The 17,850-nt window shown below is 38.1% G+C and overlaps 1 protein-coding gene across 2 annotated transcripts in view; it reads left to right on the top strand.

The window, feature by feature from the left end:
• RBM45 (RNA binding motif protein 45) overlaps window positions 1-16,854 on the top strand; it is a 38,964-nt gene extending 22,110 nt beyond the window's left edge. The window contains exons 11-12 of one of the 2 annotated variants that reach the window (XR_001145743.1): window positions 2,436-2,757; window positions 16,806-16,854. The gene's annotated coding sequence lies outside the window, so the exon portion shown is untranslated. Of the gene's footprint in view, window positions 1-2,435; window positions 3,307-16,805 lie in introns of those variants that run through there. The other variant, XM_012728883.1, reaches the window with a different exon arrangement.
• The last annotated feature ends 996 nt before the right edge of the window (window positions 16,855-17,850 follow it).

Below are 17,850 nucleotides of genomic sequence, written 5' to 3'. Positions count from 1 at the left end.
AACCCCCATGTCCATCAGCAATGTCTGTGTCCAATGAGATAATCAATAGTAAGGAAATGAGAGAGCTCTTGCTACTTGTAATAGAATCTCATAATGTTGAGGAAACCAGTCAACAAAAGAAAATGTGCTGTATAGTTCCTACTTATAAAAAAAATTAGAGATCAAACTCAAGGTCACTTTTGGCAGAGTAGAATAGGTAAAGGTTATAGGATCCTATGACGCACTGGACATCTCTTTCTTGACCAGCCCGGTGATAACTTTGTAACAGCTTTTTGAGCTGTACTCTCTGGGTTATGTATAGCTTTTAAAATTTATGCTTAAAAGTTTTTGTTTCTTACTGAATTAAGCAAAATCAGTAGGGGGCTAATGAGATAAGCAGCACTGCAGTGTGAGAGAACCACAACATCCTGAGGCAGTTGCCAGGAAGTGCCTTTTTTCTTCCATTGCATGTATCGCAAGAAATATTAGGAAATACCTGTTCCAGCTCCCCCTCTGGTAGAACAGGGCATTTTGAAAACAAGAGGGCCAGAGAAGAATGAGAATAGGGGAAGAAAGGGAGAAGCTAAATTATAATTTGTATCAAAAATAGTAATTAGTCATAGAATTAAAGAACATAAGTGAACATAAGTGTCTACCAAATGCTTTTCAGAGCCCTGTGGCTCTCATGACCCAGTAAAGGGAAGGTGAAGAAGGTTTCCCACCCCTCAACTTGTTGATCAAAGCAAAGCTGCCTTTGTCAATGTTACATATTGTACTTAATATGTTTTCCTTTAAGAGATTTTGCAGTTTATATGTTACAGTAAACCAGAAGATTAAGTGTACCCTCAGATGAATTTACTGAGGAAAGATACAGATTTAAAAGACTTGTTACAGAGAATTATCTTCCAGTAATATGTCTGTTCCCAAACAAGAAAACAAAACAAATTAATAGGTAGTTTTAATAGATGAAACCTCAGTCTTTAAAAGAAGACTGAAATCTGGAGATCTTCTCTACATATTAAGTGCCAGCTGGAGTGAAGCACTGTCTACAGTATTTTAGTTCAGGATTTCTTCACTCATTCAAATGTGAAAGTAACAGAAAAACATCCTCTGAAGTGCAGCATACTATTCACTTGCCCTTTATAGGAAAAGTTCACTTGAATATAATTATACTACAGAAATAAGTAAAAGTTAAGAATAAAATAATGAGAAAAGAAAGTCCGTTGTTGAGTATTGAAATCAGTGAAACTATTAGGGTATTGTAGATAATTATTTCATGAAATGTTAAGAATGAGATTTATTAAGTGATGTATCATAAAAATGGGTTTTTAACCCCAATTTTAGTTAATAAAGGACAAGAAGAGATAGCATTTTCATTGGGAAGGGGGGGAGTGGGGAGGGCTGGAGAAGGACATGGAATGAGCAATAAAATTCTTAACCTTTTGTAAAGAAATTTTAAAACTTACTTTTTTTTTGCTTTGAAAGTTAAATGTAAGTTTAAGCATCTCTTGAAATCTGTTAAGGTGTTCAATAATAAAATTAATAACAAAATGTCTCCTGTCCGAATCCTTGAAAAACATTACGAGATTGCACATGTGACCAAAAAAAAAAATTCATTAAGCCCAAAAGTATTTAAGTCTTAAAACAAAATGGAATGATTTGCTTCTTCCTTAGGGACCTACTTTTTTTTTTTTTTTTTTTTATTAAGGTAACGTTGACTTACAGACTATATGATTCAGGAAACAAGACCATACCTCTGCAGTTTTAAATCAAATTCTATCATACACACTAACAAAAAGTACAGTTTAAGGGAGAAGATTTAAAGCTAATAGTGTGCTCATTCATAAGACTACAATCAGTAATGAGGGCAAACCCTAATGTTTATATACAGCATAATATAAGATTACACTGTATCCACCTCCCCTGCCTCCCCTGGTGGCCTCCGGGACTGCTATCAGTGTTATCACTGCGATGTCCTGAGTTCAGCCCCCTGCCAGGTAGCTGACCCACATATGGTGCAGCAGACCTCACCTCTTGATTACTGCTCTCCTTAGTAGCTTATTTCAATAAATTCTCCTGTTTTGCTCCCCACTCTGTTTCTGGCAAATCTTCTCACCCCTTGCACCCCAACTTATACCCCAGTTCTATGCAAAAATGACCAAAAGATTAAACTAGTAATGCAACAGCCTTTAGTGCAAAGATTGTGTTGGAGACCTTAGCATGTTCTCTGTGAATGATAACAAAGGGATAATTTATAATCTGGTAACAATATTGAATGACAGACAGCATAGGAAAGGCAAAAAGCTCTTTTAGATTATGCACATCAGGCTATTTGGAATTATTTTCAGCAGGATTAAAATTCAAGCAACTGGGGAAGAACTTCAAACTTGTTCTTTCCAGCCTTTTTGTCCTAAAGAGAAATTGCAAGGAAATCTCTTATCTTCTTCTATCCTCAGCCTAGATCCTGTGGGACACCTTGGATGTCTTGCAGAAATGAATTGGAAAGAAATGAATCACCCACCTGCTGTATATTACATGCTTCTCAGTGGACAGTAGAAAAGCTGAAAGCAATCCTTGGAGCCTGGTAGTTTTTTTCCCTGAAATTTTGAAGGGCAGCAGTTATACAGCCCCCTATTCTGTGACCACAAGAATACAGCCCCCCCATTCTGTGACGAAACAAGAATGTACTAAAAAAAATTACCTGGAAATTAATTTTAAAACTCTTCTAAACAGCTATGTTGTCAAGAGAAATGCAGCCATTAGGGTGAAAATAAAGTGGTAAGTAAAGGATGATGTGTCTAAAGCTATCCTGAAAGACAAATGAATAACCAGTGTATGGAGGGGGAAAAGTAACAAAGTTCGTTAGAAGTAAATTAGAAAAAAGTAAAAACATCATTTCCTGGCCAAGGGATTTTTAAAAACATTGAAATATTAAATATTTTAAACATCTTTTATGAAATATGCAGTATACAAGTTTGGGAAATCCACCCAGCAAGAATCAGAAGACCTGAGCTAGTCAGTAGCCAAAGAAAAATGTTGGGGTAGTTACCAGTGAGCTGTGTCTCCTCAGGGAGCCCTGATCACTTAGTGCATGTTGCTGGATGTGAGAAGTAACTTATTCCCGGGGTTGTAACTATTTTCCTACAGATCAAAAAAAGGTGAGTCTACAGGTAAGTTTTGTATAATTAACAATACCCTGACACTAAAAGGCAATTCAAATCAAAACTAGATTTTTAGTTCACTAGTAGCTATGAATACCAACAAATCAAAATATTGGAAAGATGTTCAAAGAACCATTAACCCTTCACAAGTGGGGTTTATCCTTTGATGAAGAACATTTAATAATAAGGAAAAATGAGCCCTTAATGGGATCATAAGATCCGTTTGCAAAATTGGTTACTTGTCAATTCCTGTGATCTAGCAAATCCTCTGAACTGTCCAGATTGATTTATTTGAAGTAATCACTAGCTGGAGGAGTGGGATTAGTGTGATGTCTAATAAATTGGTGTCTAACCTTCACCCCTGAGAATATGGCTGCTATATAATGGGAAAGACATTTAATGGGCATATAGTGGCAACCAAAATGTCTAAAATAGCTCCTTAGAAAAACAGCTAGACTTACTGTTCCCTTGACTGTTTACCAGGTGCTGAGCTAATTGCTTTACAGACACTTCAAATTAGTCCTATTTTATAGAAAGATATAGAATACATTCAGAGTGATGAGAAAGGTTATCCAGATAGGTTATCCAGATAGGTTACCCACAGACAGCAAATGATGAAATTGGCCTTCAAATACGGGGTGTCTTAATCAAAACCCATGGTCTTAGTCACTAAATAACATGACTAATAGAATTCAAAAGCCACCACACACATAGCAATTGGATGTTATACAACAGATCTCTCCCAAACTGAGATACTCTAGTGAAAGCAGAACAAAATTGCATATATACTTTGGTTTACATATTTTTATGGTAAAATGAGATTGAAAGAAGCCAACTTTTCCTTGGTGAACATGTATATAATTTTTTTTATTTAATCTTAAAAGTGTATTGGGCCTTCCCTCGTGGCACCACTGGTTAAGGTGTAGCACTATTAACCTATCTGCAGTTGCTTAAGCACAAGTTCAATCCCTGGCCAGGGAGGTGACCCACATGGTGTGGCAGACCTGACAGGCCCACCGTACCCCCTCAGCAGTGTATTTCATTGGATCTGCCTGTTCTGCTCTGCACTCTGTCTCTGGTGGGTCCTCCCCCCACACCCCTGGCCTATATCCCAGTTCTTGTATGTATAAATGAATCTTAAAAAAGGAAAATATACTGCATCCCCTAGAGATCATAAGCTTTTGTGAGTAAAACCTGTTTATTTTTCTAACCTCAAGCACAATTAACCACCTCCCCCTGGGGCCCTCTACATTATCCCTGTCAGGGCGAAAGGCCAAGAAGCCAATACAAACATGAAGCTCAAACTTTAAAATCTTATGTGTCCTTTTACTTTGAATGTGTCACTTATAAGCAGTATGTAACTGGAGTTTTTTGAATGGAATTTTATCTCACTCATGTCAGTTTAATCTATGTGTGTATGTGTGTATGCCTTTTTGGAAAGCTTTATTTTTTAAAGATTTATTTATGCATACAGAATTGGGGTACAGGCCAGAGGTGCAGGGATGGTAAGAGGATTCACGAGAGAAAGAGTGGGGAGCAGAAAAGATAGACTGATGAAGTACACTGCTGAGGGGAGCAGCTGGCGGGTCAGGAGAGGTCTTCCTTGACATGCGGATCACTTCCGGGGCTGGGATGGAATAAATGCTGAAGTGGCTTTAGCTTCTTAGTGCTGTGTTTTAACCTGCTGCACCAACAGGGAGGGCCCTAGAAAGATTAATTTTTATTTATGCATTCAAGAATTAGGGTGTGTGCCAGAGGTGCGGAGGTGGAAGGGAAAGAAAATTCACCAGAGACAATAGGGAGCAAAATAGGTCCATCTGCTGAAATACTCTGCTAATTGGGCAAAACAGGAGAGGTCTGTGCTATGTGGATCAGCTCCCTGGCCCCTGATAGAACTTAAGCCACAGGATGCTACATAGATAGTGTTAAGACTTTAACCCCTGTGCCACCAGGGAGGTTTACCTAGATAAGTATTTTTAAAGCTGTTTATAGTAGGTCACTTTATTCCATTGACAAATCCCCATCTTCTTTTTTATTGTTGTATAGAAATTAGCATCCACTTTTTTAATCATAAATATTTTCATCAATATTCAGTTATACCAACATATTTTATGGTCATGTAAACCATATATATGGCCAAAATTTTTTTAAAGATTTATTTATTTATGCACACAAGAACTGGGTTACAGGCCAGAGGTGTGGGGCGGGGGATGAGAGGATTTAGCAGAGACAGGAGTGGGGAACAGAACAGGTGGATGTACTGAAAGACACTGCTGAGGGGAGCAGCAGGCCTGTCAGGAGAGGTCTGTCTTGCCATGTGGGTCAGCTCCCTGGCAGGGGATGGAACTCACGCTGCAGTAGCTGCCGACAGCTTCATAATGCTGCGCTTGAACCTGCTAAGGCCCCTGTTTTTCTTTTTGTAATAAAAGTTTCATTCGGATGTAAGTCACATACCATGGAGTCACCTTTGCTTCCTCTGACTTCTTTCTCTTGCATCACTTTTTACTCTGGGCTCACTTTTCTTCGTGCAACTATTAGTACCTATTAGTGGTTATTCAGTGTAGTGTGGAGGGTTTTGTTGGGTTTTGTCTGCAGCTGTTTTGCTTTCACTCTGATAACTTTTGACTCAGCATGGAATTCTACTTCCAGAGTTCTTGCCCCTAAGTAATTCAAAGTTGGTATTATATTGTGTCTGCCACTTATGTTTCTTCATTTAAAATATATTAGTTTAATTGCTTGTCATTCACACTTGATCCCTCTCCACCTTTAGAGATAAGATTTTTCACCGTCATATCCCCAGTATACAGCTTTGGCTAGATATGAATTTACATTTATCCTGCATGACACAGCATATACTTTTACTCTAAGAGGTTATTCTTTCTTAAATTTTGGAAAATTCTCTGCCATTGTCTCCTCAAATAGTGCTTCTTATAATTTCTATAATTCCTTCTTTTGGAAAGTCATTAGTCAGTTGAAGTCTCTTGCTACTTACCTTCCCATTCTTATTTTTAAAAAATCACTGTTGCATTCTGGATTAACTTCTCTGTAATGCCTTTTAATATGGTATTACAGAATGTGTGCAATCTAGTATGTACCCTGAGTTTTTATCTTCAATATTCTTTAAATATTTTTACTTCCTATCCATTCTGAGTCATGCCTGATTCTGTTTCATAATGTCTTGTTTGTTTTGAATGTTTACCTGATTGTTTCATCTCATTGAGGCTATGAAGCCCCCCCTTTTTTTCTAAACTGCCTATTTCAGTGTAATCTGGAACAACTCGTTGTGATGATCAGTTTTGTGACAACATATCTTTTGGAGGGGTTACCCACTTCATTGCTTGGGTAAAACTTACAAATAAATGCAACCCTAACATGCTTTCACTGCCTTGGTTACCAGGGAAGTCCTATGTGAAGGGTCTTTATTATTTCCTGTAATGGTTTTTAAAATAAAACCTATTTTTGGTAATGGCACATGAATGATTTGGTTATGGGAAGCCCACGGGGATTAAAACTGAGATGGAAAAAGGCACAAAATGATGTAAAAATAAACATTAAAAATAAATAAAACCTATTTTAATACCTCTTGGATTTAAGTGTGCATAAATTTAGTGTTACCAAAAATAACATTTTCTAAAAAGATAGACATAAGCAGATTTAGTACACTCTAAAAATGATCAGGCAAATTATGTAAAGGAAATTATTCCTCTATTCTTGGCTGTAAATCTCATCATTAGAATAAACTACTTTTTTTTCCCCCTAAGATTTATTTATTCATAAAGAACTGAGGTACAAGCCAGAGGTGCAGGGGCAGTGAGGAGGTTTCACCAGAGACAGACTAGGGCACAGAACAGGCAGATCAATGAGATGCACCGCTGAGGGCAGCAGCGGGTTGGTCAGGAGAGGTCTGCAGCACCAAATGGGTCACCTCCGGGGGTGGGGATCAAATTCGCACTGAAGCAGCTAAGGCTAGCTTGCTGTGCTGCACCCTAACCATTACGCCACCAGGGAGAACCCTAGGATAAACTACTTTTAATGTGCACATTAAATGTTACTGTATTTTATCAAAGTTTGATTATCCTATTCTCTATGCTTTATCTAAATTGTCTTCTCTTTTTTTTTTTCAACTTTGTTTTATATAAAATTTGTTACGGAAAATTACAAATATATAATATACCTGGAACTGTGCCATGACTTATCCAAAGCCACCACTCAACTTCATAAGTGTAGTGATTATAAATCATTTCCAGGAGTTATATCATTTAATATTTACAACAATTTAGTGAGATAAAGAGTATTTTCATACTATGATTCCACAGAGACACAAACTTCATGTCTGCTCCTTGACATTCACCAACCATGCTGTTGAGCTGCAACACAAATCTTAGCGGAGAGCAGATGCTTTATCACCTTTAACAAGCCTTGGGTCTATAATGTATTACCTTATGCAAAGTACCACTAACTACATTATTTCCTGAAAGGCTGCATCTCTTTATGATAAGAAATTACAGTAAAGTTCTGGATCTGTATCATTAAAGTTTAGGATTGCAAGCACAGAGTGTTGTATCATAAATTCAAAGAGCAAGAAAAAATCCATAGATTTCATAAATTCTTTTTAATATTTCTTTTACAGCCTTATAATAGGTCAGAGCACTTATGAAGAAAGCAGAGCCTTACAGCACTCAGAGAAATGACTGGTTACAGGGTTAGGGAAGAGGAAGTACAAAGTAAACCTGAACCAAAAAAAAGTAAGGAAATGCCCCCAGATGATGAGGGAAGCATTTCAAAAGAATATAGAAGTCCTGGGCCTTCCCTGGTAGCACAATGGGTTAAAGCACAGCACTGTGAGTCTGCAGCCACTGTAGCAAGAGTTTGATCCCGGGTCAGGAGCTAACCCATATGGTGCAGCAAACCTCTCCTGACACACCCAATGCTCCCCTCAGCAGTGTATCTCAGCATGTCTGTCTGTTCTGCTCCCCACTCTGTCTCTGGTGAACCATCTCACCCCTCACATCTCTGGCTTATACCCCAGTTCTTGTATATATAAGTAAACCTTAAAAAAGGAATACAGACTCTCCCTGGTGGCGCAGCGGATTAAAGTGCAGCACTAAGGTGCTAAAGCCACTTCAGCATGAATTCAATTCCCGCCAGCCCCTGAGGTGACCACATGGCGCAACAGACCTCTCCTGGCCTGCCCACTGCTCCCCTCTGCAGTGTACTTCATCTATCTGCCTGTTCTGCTTTCTGCTCTGTGTGTGGTGAATCCTCTCACCGCTCCTATACCTCAGGCCTATACCCCAGTTCTGTATGCATAAATAAATAAATCTTTAAAAAAAATAAAAAGGAATACAGAGTCAGTTTGAAATGAATACCAACAGAAAAATGTGTCGATTTGAACAGCAAAAGTAATAGTAAAAAATTATAACCCATTGAGTAAAATATAAATCCATGTGTTCTCAATGATACAAGCTCTTTTATCATAATGAGACTTATGTAGGCTCAAAGTACCTCACAAAATACTTCTGAATGAAAAAGGAAAATATACAAGCCTGGATGATATCATTTAAATCAAATCATCAGAGTGAACACCAAGGAATGAGACAAATTAAAAATACAGAAACCTTCAACTGTAGGCTGTAACGATCTCACTTGTGTGATATTCCTGTCAAAGGATCAAAATCTTCTCATGAGATAGCCCTAGACAAAACTGAGCTGAGGGACATTTAAAAATTTCTTATGATTTTCAAAAGTGTTAATGTCACAAAAGCCAAGGATACTGAGGAACTGCTCTAGATTAAAGATTTCCAAAGAAGCATTGAACAAAATGCAATATTTGATTGTAGGCTAGATCCTTCTGCACAAGAAGGGTAGATCGCTAGTTCAGCAGTTCTGGGCCACAGTGCGCTGCACCTAGGTGTCCACACCAATCATTGTACACGTGGTCATCTCGCCGGAGGTGGAGGTCTTCTGAAGCCGGCTGTCCAGGTCGGTACACCACTGGGAGTACACTCCTGAGAGCAGAGAGAAAGAGCACAGGAACATTTATTCAACAAATGTTTGTTGAGTGAAGACACATATGAAACTCTGGTATTAGTGTTCTATCTGTTGTGGACAACATAATCTACTGCCCAAATCTTCCTTCAGGACTGAGGCCTTATTCCTCCTTATTCCTTATTCTAGGAGGGCTGCCCTGTCCACAATCATATGTGCCTCATGGAAAAGTTTCTTCACCTAAAGTAACACCTCCTTCCTAGGTGCGCTGCATCCAGTCACTGGTTAACGAGAAGACAGAATGTCCTGCCATCTTACTCCAGTTCAAACTATCTCAGAAGGGTCATCTTTCAAAGCCTTCCACGGGCTCAGAAGCCATCACAGTACATCTCCTGTCAGTCCTTTTCCCTTCCCTTGCCTCATGCAGATGACCCCTAAGGGTTTATTTGTGAACTTCTGCTTACTTATCCCCAACTCTGCCTCACAGGTAAGTCAACTTGAGCCATCATCTCTCAGTGATACCTCTTTGGAGTCAAGAAGGATCATTGATTTTCAGGTTTTTGACTATTAAACAAGACTATCATTTGTAACATTAAAATTTTATGATCACGCCACTAGATGGCTCCACTTTCTGCTTCTTGATTAGCTAGCATGAAATGGGAAAGATAGAATGGGAAGAGAAATGACATAGGTAGAAGCCAGAGCCTGTCTTGGAAAGCCAAGATTGAGACATAGGTTTCGCTTTGCCTCCACCTCCCTTTTTGTTGTTATTTTTTGTTCTTTCAACCTCTGCCTCAGCAATCCCCTGTGGCCAATATATTCATAATGCATGCTTCTTTTTCAAAAGAGTAACTCATTCTCACGAATGTGTTAGGACTTAATGTGCCATTCTCTTTAAAGAGTTTGCAGTAGAAAGAAACTTGGGTTTTGAGGCTCACTATGGCTGAGAGCACTCCCACAGAATGGTGAAAGGAAGATAATGAATCTGTGGGCATTAGTAAGATGGATGTTTCTGGTATCCTGCCGAATCATCCCTGTAGGTATACTCTTTCTCCATTTGCACATCAATTGAAGCTCTCTTCTAATAGGTCCTTAGGGAAATAACTTGGGGAAAACTAGTATTTGCAGCCACTCCTATCTGAAAAGTTGCTATCAATCTTTTACCCCACACAGTTGACTAAATCATTTTTGCAGACACAGGGTGGGATTTATTTTTACTGATATAAATTAGATGCATTTGCTGGTACCTATTTGTAACCAATACAAGTTAATGTTTAGATTAAGAAAACAATCTCAGGCTCTTCCTGGTGGTGCAACAGGTTAAAGCACCTAGCTATGAAGCTCTCCAAAGCCACTGTATCACGAGTTCGATCCCCAGCCAGGGAGTTGACCCCACATGGCATGGTAGACCTCTTCTGACCCGCCCATTGTTCCCCTCAGCAGTGTACTGACTGATGAATCAGTCAGCCTGTTCTGCTCCCACTCTGTCTCTGGTGAATCCTCTCACCTACCACACCTCTGGCCTGTACCCCAATTCTGTGAGCATAAATAAATAAATTCTGTAAGCATAAATAAATAAATCTAAAAAAAGAAAACAATCTCTTGTAGGCTTATGAGATTTAAAACAATGCCAAATGAGGTAGTCGAGTGTTGGAGACCAGCTCCAACTTTTGAGGTGTCTGGAGGCAGCACAGGCAGGACCCTAAGATGGGAAGGCATTGGTGAGTGGAGATTCCAAAAAGGGGGAGAGGGGAGCGGGGCAAGGAAGACAGAGGAGTCAGGATAGGGTGCAAGTCTTCCTGCTATCCCTTCAGCAGGTCTTTATTTATACTGTGTAGCAAGTATAAATAATAAGTAATTGTAATAATGCATAGGGTGAGTTAATGAGATTATCACCATAAACCATTCTCAAGGACAAGGGGAAAAAGCATTCTTCTTTTAACAATTTATGGTATGCTAGATTATACTTTTTTGTGATAGTTATCATGTATACAGCTGTCTAGTTATCACTCAAAGGAAGAGGAGTCTGGGAAAGGGTAAGCTTGTTAGCCAAAGGTTGTTAGGGGTCTTGGGGTAGTAATAAATTGTGTTAGCAGTGTTATCAGTGATTGTCTAAAGAAAAGCTAATGGCTAATTTAAGGCTAGCTGAGAGTAGTTAGTGCTTGTTTTAAAAGGAGTAAATTAAGAGAAAGTTGTACAGTTGTGTATCAAACAACACGTGTGTAGTCAAGGTTAAAATTTGTCCATGAGTCCTTATGCCCTGGAAACCTTATCTGAGGTTTGTTTTTTTTATTCAAAGAAACCAAGGAAGCTTCCCAGGAGTTTTTATGCCCTGGGGTCTTATTTCTCCTGGAGCTTGCCATTTGTCTCAGGAGACAGAGGAATTTCTTGCCCTGGGGCAGCTTGCCTGAAGCAGGCAACAGCCTTATTCAGCTAAGACAATCCAGTTGTCAACTGATGGTTGCTCAGAATATTTTAATATTATGATTATACAAAAAAGGGAGATCTTAACATATGTTAGCAGTAGAAAGTCTGATTTTTTAGAACTTTTCCCGATCTACTGGGCATCTGTCAGACGTTGCATAGCTTGTGTCAGTCGTGGATATTACTAAAAATCTTTTAAAAGTGTTCAAATTATTTATTTATTTATTTATTTAAAAGATCTATTTGTATCTGCACACAAGAATTGGGGTAAAGGCCATGGGTGTGGGATGGAGGGGGGGTCAATGAGAGGATTCACCAGAGACAGAGTGGGGAGCAGAACAGGCAGACTGACTGACATACTGCTGAGGGGACCATGGGGCAGACAGGAGAGGTCTGCTGTGCCATGTGGGTCAGCTCCTGGCCAGGAATTGAAGTGGTACTACATGACTGCAAAGGGAGAGAACGGGGGAGAAAAATAAAATAAAACTGGCCCTTTATTGGTCATTTTTTATTCCACATGTGCCCTTATTTTTTGGCACGAGTGAAAGTGGTACCTAGTAACTCCACCATGGTAACTAGTATATGTTTTTTTCAACAAGACATGAGTTTGCCAAATCAGAGACCTAAGCAATAAATAGTGTAAAAGTTTGTTGTAGTGTAAAATGTGAATGAATCTCAACTTTTTGATTTTAAAGGTCTTATCATGGTTCTATTTAGGAATTGCAGCTATTTGAATCTTTCTTATTCTGTGAGATTTCAGATTGATTCATATAATCTCTGTTTCAGATTAGTTTACATTGATATTTTCTTCCTCTTTTAACAATTTATTAATGCAGTACTCCCATTAGTTGAAAGAAACACGTCAAAGACCTTTCCCTGATGATTTTCTGTCTACTCCAGGAAGTAGAATCACATGTAGAGTAGTGTCTAGATCTGATTAATTAAACAAGTCACTTTTAAAGGGTGGGTTTTTAGATTACAGGGTAGAAAAAGAAAAAAAACCCAGCACCCACACTCTATCCATTAAAAGCATTCACACAATAAGGACTGGCATTCAAGTAAAGATTAAGAAGGGGGTTAGAACAAAAAGATGGTGATCAAAAATAGTGGTGACATCTTGGAAATGTGGTGATAATCGAAATGGAGTGGGCAATTAATTTCTTGTAAATTTATAATCTTTTCATGTTTTCTGTTCATCAGTAGAGAGCATGAAAGTCACATTTAAATTATAGTTTCCACTAGTGGAAATATCAGCAAAGTCCTTTTGGTCTATCACGTGATAAGATGACTTCATTTTCTTTTATTTCTTTCATATGAAATGTTATGTCTCATTAGAAGAATGGTAGAGGGGGAAAATTTATAAAGAGTGGGGAGATTAGGGGATGTTTTTAATTTTTGAGCTCATTGTTAAATTAGTAAATTAAATATTATGATTTTTTTATAAAATAGTTTTTTAAAAATAATATAGTAGTTTATTTTTACATCATTTTGTGCATTTTTCCATCTCAGTTGTAATCCCTGTGGGCTTTCCATCGTCAAGCCACCCATGTGCCATCACCAAAGTCGAGTGCATTTCCCTCCCCTCATTGTTTTTGATCCCATTCCCCGCTCCACCCCTATAATTGTCTCTTGTATATAAGTGTTCATTATTATTATTATTTTCTCATCTGGTCCATTATACTCCTGCTATGAGTGAAACCATTCAATATTTTTCCTTTTCTTTCTGGCTTATTTCACTAAGCATGATATTTTCCAACTCCATCCATGTTGCTGCAAAAAGCATGTCCTTTTTTTTTTTGGTTGCTGAGTAATATTCTATTGTGTATATGTACCACATCTTTTTAATCCAGTCATCCACTTTTGGGCATTTGGGCTCTTTCCACGTCTTTCCAATTGTAAGTAATGCAGCAATAAACATGGGGGTGCAAGTATCTTTCTGAATCAGTGTTTTTGTGTCTTTTGGGTAAATACCTAGGAGTGGGATTGCTGGGTCATAGGAAAGCTCCATGATTAGCAGTTTGAGGAAACTCCAAACAGTTTTCCATAGTGGTTGTACTAGTTTGCATTCCCACCAGCAGTGCAGGAGAGTTCCTTTTTCTCCACATCCTCGCCAACATTTGTTGTTGCTAGTTGTTTGAAGATGTGCCATTCTCACTGGGGTGAGGTGGTATCTCATTGTGGTTTTAATTTGCATCTCCCTTATTACAAGTGATGTTGAACATTTTTTCATATGGTCGTTGGCCATCTGCATTTCTTCTTTGGAGAAGTGTCTTTTTAGCTCTTCTGCTCTTCTGATGGGGTTGTTTATTTTTGTTGAGCTTCATCAGTTCTTTGTATATCCTTGTGATCAATCCTTTATCGCTAGTTTTGTATGAGAGATTTTTTTCCCACTCAGTGGGATGTCTGTTGACTTTTGTAATGTCTCTTTTGCTGTACAGAAGCTCTTTACTTGTTTAGTCCTATCTATTTATCCTTGCCTTCACTTGATTTTTTTTTTTTAAATACTATACTGTTCTTTTGTATCAAGCTAATTTTGGAGCGTCTACACTATATTTCACCTTCTATGGTATGCCAAAAAATCAGCTATAATCTAGTAGGAGAATGACACAGTTAACACTTTAATGCATGCCTTTTTAGTATTTTTCCTCTTGGGCTTACATATTATCGATGTTTTTATACAAGTAATACCATATCACTTCTTCAATTTTAATAGCCACTTTTAAATTTAACTGTATAGCATGACCCATGTTGTCTATTATTCTTCTGCAATACAATTTTTTTGTATTTCTTTTCATCGGGGTAGTGTTGGTTTATATCACTATTTATATTAGAAGCATATTCCCCCTCAAGAGTTATTGTCACCCCACGCCCACCACCAACATATCCATAGTCCTCCACCATAGTCCACTGTGCAGCCTTCCCACCTCTGCAACACAATTTTCAAAGGCTATAAAATAGTCTGCTATAAATGACTGCAATTTATTTAATATTATTTCCCTGTTGTTGGAGCTTTAGCTTGTTTTCAATTTCTCACCATTATGGACCACTGAGATCAACAATGAACACTCTTGCAGCTCAGCATTCAGGCTACTGGTCCAGTCAGATATAGATTGGAATTCTCAGATATAGAATTATTAATGGGACAGATAACGTGCATGTTCTTCAGGCACTTGATAAATGTTACTAAATTGCTTTTGTTATAGGGCAGGGAGAAGAGTCCTTGAGACCCCCAAATCTGCCTGCTCTATATGTTTTGCCATCATCTGCTGGACAAGACAAAACATACTCTAGTGCATAAGACCTTCAATGGAAAGGAACTTTAATAATACAATTATAGAGAAGAAAGAATATAGTTTTCAAATCAAGCTCTCAAAGTTACCCATCCCTTCATGGGTAAATGCCAGCCAAACAGGGTTGGACAAAGCAGGGCCACTGAGGCTGGACAGCTTTTGTGAGGACCCATGGGAAAGGGGCAGAAGGGGCCAGACAAGTCTGGAAGGAAAGGAGCAAAATCAAAACCCAAATTAAGATAAAGGCTGCTGTTGTCAGCCTCCCCATAGGTCTCTCATGACATCCCTGTCCCTTTCAAGTGTCTCCTTCCACGTCCCCCAAGTTTTTGGTACAAGTCTAAGGCTGCAAAGGATGCACAACTTTTTCACATGTCTCTCTGCTCCAATGCCTCCTCCAGGTCATCTTCTTGATCTCCATCTCTCTCAGGTCTTCTCTCTTCTCTCAGTCTTTGTTAGCTGCATCTCCCTATCCAGCTCCACCTTCCTTTAGGGTGAGGCAGGGAATCTGGGTCCTTCCCTTTCCTTGGGGATTACCCTGTTACATGTTGAGGAAGGTTATACCAAATGATTCTCACATGATCAATGTAGAAAAGTACCTGTTCCCAACCCTTCACCAACATTGAATTTCATAATTTTCTGCAACCTTTAGTGAATGACAGAATGAAGAATAAAAATAGCATCTCACTTTACCTAACCAAATGTTATTTATCATGCAAATCAGCAATGTTTATTACAAAGAAAATATAGGAAATAAAGTAGCTGTAATACCAGGACAACAGATAACCAGCATTAACACATTATATATATATATGTGTGTGTATATATGTGTGTGTGTGTGTATGTATATATACCCATCCCTTATATATATGTACAGTTGTTCTTATTGTTGTTCTTGATGAGAAATTGCATTATAACGTTGTACAAGTGTAGGGTAGGCATTACTGTAAAATATCAATACAAAATATGCTACATTTGAGCTCCCCTGGTGGTGCAATTGAGTAAAAGTGCAGCACTATGAAGTAATCTGTAGCCACTGCAGCATGAGTTCAATTTCCAGCCAGGAAGGTGACCCACATGGCACCGCAGACCTCTCCCTCAGCAGTGTATTTCACACAATCTGCCTGTTCTGCTTCCCGCCCTGTCTGGGAATCCTCTCATCCACGGCACCTCTGACCTATACCCCATTCTTGTGTGCCTAAATAAATAATTCTTATATATATATATATATATACTTATGGTTATATATATAATTCTTATATATATATTTTACATTAAATTCACTTATATATATTTTTTTTCTGTTACGGCTTTTACTTTTGACATTATGCATTACATGCATTTTTACCTATATGCTCTTCTAATTACTTTTAGAATATTTTAATTACAGTTTTTAAATTGTGGTAAAATAGATTAACATGAAATTCACCATCTTAGCCATTTTAAAGTATACAGTTTTGCATTGTATTGTACATATTCACATTGTTGTGCAGCCTCCAGAATGAACTTTTCTATTTGCAAAACTGATAGAAACTCTCTGTAGCCACTTAACAATTCCCCATTTCCTTTCCTAAGTTGTTCTACTTTCTGTTTCTATGAATTTGACTAGACTATTCTATGAATTTGACTAGTCTACAAAGAATCATATAGTATTTTATGACTGGTCTATTTCACATAACAGTGTTCTCAAGGGTCATGCATGATGTAACATATGTCTGTCCTTTTGAGGGCTGGGTAATACTCCAGTGTGTGTTGCAAATCAATAAACATTTTGTTTATCCAGTTCATCCATCAATAGGTACTTGGATTGCTTCCACCGTTTAGCAGGATAATGTGAATTATTCTGCTAGGAATATAGATATGCAAGTACAGCCTCGAGGCCTTGCTTTTCAATTCTTTTGGATATATGCCAAAAGTGGAACTGTGGGATCATATGTTAACTTTATTTTTTATTTTCTTTTTTGAGGAACTGTGACACTGTTTCCCAAAGGAGCTGCACTATTTTACATTCCCACCGAAGGATCACAGGTTCCATTTTCTCTACATTCTCACCAGTATTTGATAATAGTCATCCTGACAGATAGATGGAGGTGATAAAGGAAGTTTCTTCTCTTTCCCCATCTCCCTCTTCCTCTTTCCACATTTCAGGTCTGTTTCTCTCAGATTGCTAGCTTTGTGATTTTGGACCTGCTGTCATCATGAGACTAGAAACATAACTTCTGATGGGTCCAAGTTCATATTTGGGATTAAGTCCCAGTCAGGAAAGACTGGTATAACCTAGATCATAGGCTCATTCCTTGGACTACAGCAGTGACCCAGTGTAAGGTGATGACAAGTTGCACGTATATCCACTTTGGTGGCAAAAGTTGTTCTGACAGATGATTCCTTCGTTCAGAACAACAGGAGGATGGATACACAATACCCCAAATGAAGGATGAATGGGATAATGGCAAATATCACCACTTAGAGAATTTCTGAAAATTACTATATACCAATTCAGTGTGTATGGGTACACAAAAATGGCTTCATAGTTTTGTTTACTACATACTTTAAAACCTAGTGGCTAAAATTTGAGGTCTTCATTCACCTGTTCTTTCCACAAGAGGAAAGAGAAAGAAGCAGAACACTGTGGAAGATTTCATTTGTTTTTAGCTGCCTATCTATCAAGCTCATGGTCTAAAGACTAGGCCCAAAATTTGATGAGAGGTATATCCCATTTGAATTTTTAGCTAGAAGTTCTGTATTCACCTGAAACATTTCAAACTTTATGTTCATACTCTTGTTCATGTACTTTTTAATTCTCTTATGTAAGAAGGTCAAATATTCCCTACCACCTGTGAACAGAAAGTGCATTTTTCTGACAACAGAACTCTCTGTAACTAAGAAAATAAGACTATTTCTTTGAGTTATAATTAAAACCCCACAAAAAATAAAGTTATACCATTGATTATCAAATGAAATGGAAGTATATCTATAATATAAATGTTATAGTTAAATACTTGCACTAGTAT

The sequence above is a fragment of the Condylura cristata genome, unplaced genomic scaffold, assembly GCF_000260355.1.
Source record: "Condylura cristata isolate star-nosed mole 26May11 unplaced genomic scaffold, ConCri1.0 scaffold00002, whole genome shotgun sequence".
Taxonomy (NCBI): Eukaryota; Metazoa; Chordata; class Mammalia; order Eulipotyphla; family Talpidae; genus Condylura; species Condylura cristata.
Note: the sequence above shows the minus strand (reverse complement) of the source record. Positions and strands in the feature narration are given on the sequence as shown.